Raw genomic sequence first — 4,024 nt, 5'->3', positions numbered from 1 at the left:
TGTTGTTGCTGGCCCACACGGTTAGCGGAGCTAAACCAAGTCCATGACTCCAGAGACTCTGAGCAAGTCTGTAACAAAAAGTGGATCTGAAAAGAGGTCCACTTTACACACCACAGAGATATTTAGGCATTGAAGTACATGTTCAGGAGTAGCTTGTTGGTCGTTGCACTTAGTGCAAACAGGGAAAACTCTTGAACCATTACTGAACAACATAGTTCTTAGGTGACAGCTTCGAAATCTTGATATAACCGTCTGATCCCGCCTGCTGCACTGAAGGGTCAGGCTGCCACCTGGGCGGTTGCACTGATACCAATGATGAACAGGAGGGGCCACAGGATCTCGAAGCCTGTAAAAACGGGAGTGGAGCTCCGAGAAAGTCAGAGATGCCGAAGAATGCAGGGGCAGATCAGTTCTGCTCTTAGCCAAGGAGTCTGCAATCTCATTACCCTCAACATCGACATGAGATGGGATCCATTGCAAATGTATATTATGGGAGAAAGAAAGGGTCTTCAGCTTGTTTAAAATAGAAACTCCATCACTGTCACCCACCCCATGCCAATCCGAAAGGTGCTGGATTGCACTCCTACTATCATTTTATAGTTCATTTTTAAATAATATGAACACAAAAATAATTTTGTACAGTTTAAGTTAAATCAGTAAAAATTGCTTCTAGATGAATTGGGCTGTATGGGCATAAATCAATTTTGGTGATGTACAAATTTTATGGGAGTGCATTATAAGAATATCAAGTACGCGTATTCACCCGTGACTGATCACGCAAATCATAAGGCCTTACCAATACGGCAAAATCAATAAGGCCTTAATTTAAGAAAAAATGAACTATTTGTAAGTTATAAAATTACCTCAACAGGCGCTGGTGCTATCAACACTTCTGCGCAGTCCCTTGCAACGCTCGCGTTTAAAAATAGTTACATTTTTTTAACTTTTCACAAACCCAGTGGTTATTTTGACCATAGACTTTTTTCTCTGTGTAATAATAAATCAAAGGACCACCATTTAGTTTAGAAAGTGGAATGCTTTTAAACAAATCTTGGAAATCGAAGGTCGCAATAGATTTAATTTTATTGTGTATAATAAAAACTAAAATAGGAGTTGATTGTAGGTAATAATACATGTAAACCCTCTTAAATATTATTGTTAATAATTTTAATTAAGTTGTCTAATTAAGTAGCACTCCTTTAAGTATATCACTATTTTAAATAATTAAACCTGATAACTTCAATCTCTTACATTTTTTCTTAACCAAATGAAACACTTTGATAAATAATTACGGGGGTGAGGTGTTTCTTTAATTATTAAACAATTCCCATTCATTTAACTTTAGTGTCAGATATGGAAAGCAACATCTTTTAAATGAAACATATTTGTGAAAGTTAATGAATACATGTTTCTATGGCACTCAGAAGTGGGAGAAATCTTCAAGTTTTCGGAATTAATATTCAGAAATTTATAATCTTCACATTCACCTTGCTTTAAGAGATATTTATAATCGTGTTAAATATAACGGATAGTTGGAATCTGTTGGCTGAGAACTGTGAATGAATTACCTTTGATCTTTACAAAGTACGCCAGCTGCAAAATCAATAAGATCACGCTTCTCATAATGATTAATTTATTTGCTTAGTATGCGAAAGCTTTCGTGCTGTGTCATATATACTGTCTTAGCACAGTGCGGAGATAATATAGATAATGATGCCTTTTCAAAGCAAAGTTTGCCTTTGAATGATAATAATCAGATGAAAACGAGAATTAATATTATTCTAAGTTCATTTAATAGAATGCTCAGAAGCCACCTGATAATAAGATATATGTGTCTTTATTTCAGAAAAGGAATGAATAAAATTTACTCTATCTTATCTAAGTTAACATACTACTCAATTTCTATTCATTTCAAAATGAATACAAGTGTATTGTAGAAATTATAGCATTTTTATTCATTTTTTGCAAACACATTTACAAATTGAAGAAAACTGAAACTGATTTAGTTCAACACCAATAGTAGTTAATTTTGTTGCAATATCTCACACAACACAAAATAATTCATAAATTTTGAATATTTTTGAAAAATACAAAAAAGTTTCTAAACATTCAAAAGAAGTTTTAATTCAGTAATCAAAATTTAGAATATCCACAATTTCACAATAACTATCGAAGTCTATAATTTACGTTTCTAAGACAAAATATTGCAATTATAATTCTATTATTACTAAATTAGTTTTTAATGTTTATTAGTGTAAATAAAAACATTTTAATTTCAAAGATTTTTTTCAATTACCATATAATACTCTAAATTAGATCGAAAGAGTAAAGTGACGAACAAAAAAGAAATCACTCTTTCTAAATGAATTTTGTCGTTCTGGCTATAATTGATTAAAACGACCATGAAGTATGAAATATATTACATAGTCTTCACATTTAATGAAATGCCTACGCTTTTTAGAATTTTTGAATTGCTTTGGCACCACCTATCCTCAGAAATAAATATTGAAAGGGAATCAAATATTTGTAAGCTAACAGCTAAAATATTTTGATGTACAGTGCGCAAATGAAAAAGAAAAAAAAATCCCCTGGAATAATTTTTGATCTAATCATCTAATTTTCACGCATTAGGGGACTCATTTTTAATTGTTCAAGAGGGTATCTTCAAATATGCCAATTATTAGGTGCAAACAATATTTTAAATATTGGTACAAACACACAAAAACGTACTCTATCAGAATAAACGCATCTTTGTTTTGGGATGGATTTGGATTCCTGACCCTCAAAATATAGGAATTAGCAGCAATTTTGGGAAATGTGGTCCTAATAAATTGATAAGGTGAGCGGTTCAAAAAAGTTGAACAGTTAATGTTAATTTTTATCCTATCTCACTATATATTGGAAAATATTTACTGAATCGAAAATTTTTTGCACACAGCTGTTAAATTCGTTTATCCAACGACCATTTACACAGCCTCTATACTCATTCATGATGGGGTCATTACTGCCCAAATTAAATCTGAATTCATCAAAGAAGACAACCTTGTTCCTTTTGGTTGCTGACCACAACCGCCAAAAGCGACACCATTCTTCAGCTGTTGTGTTTGTGAGGTTGCCATCGCATACGGCAAACGATCACCACGGTTATTAAACCACTACGCCATGACAGTCGTACGCTTCGGGACATTCTTCAACCTCATATGTTTCCACTCATTGCAGGTCTCTGAGGAGTCAGTTTTTCATCAAGCCCTGCTCGGCACAACACATGAATGCCACTGTCACATTGCTACTTTTTTTTGGCCTGCTTGATCCCCATATTTGTCACTGGAAAGAATATGTTTGAACCACTTGGAGTGGTATGCTGAACAGGCAATTTAGTGGTGTTTTTATATTAACGGCGGATCGAGATTCTGGAGATTCTCAATTAGGAATAAATTTACATCAATGCCAGAGTCTAATGCTTGCATTCGTGCTGGAGGCGATCCAAGATGATACTAAGACATCCGTCCATTTGTATTTTCCTGCAATTGATGATCATTTTGCTTTAATTTTTTAATTACTTACTAACATCAACGTAATGTAGAATGTTGTAATGTAGAATTTCCTTTTATTTTTGCAATTCCTTTTAGATTCACTAATTTTTATGGCAATGAGTGTATTTCTGAGCTCATGTACAGATTTTTGATAATTGAATAAATAAAAAATGCTTCTGAACCGTAAATGGATTTATATTCTATGGAGTTATTTGACTATTTTCAAATGCTTATTTTTGTCTTCTAATGCGTCAGATTTAGTACATCGTTTAGAATACAAACACAAATAATTAAATAATTAAATTATTTTTTTTTATTAATTTTTTTAATTAATTTTTATTTCTAAAATGTCCCCTGATATCGGATATATGTTCTTTTCAAACACTTAAATTTAGGCCAACTTATTTCTCCTCACAAAATTTCCTTAATTCAACCCTCAGTTTTTCCAAAATAACATATTACTGTTTATACTTGTAATAAAGTAATATATA

The sequence above is a fragment of the Parasteatoda tepidariorum genome, chromosome 7 (genome assembly GCF_043381705.1).
Source record: "Parasteatoda tepidariorum isolate YZ-2023 chromosome 7, CAS_Ptep_4.0, whole genome shotgun sequence".
NCBI classification, from domain to species: Eukaryota; Metazoa; Arthropoda; class Arachnida; order Araneae; family Theridiidae; genus Parasteatoda; species Parasteatoda tepidariorum.
This window is presented reverse-complemented; position numbering follows the sequence as displayed.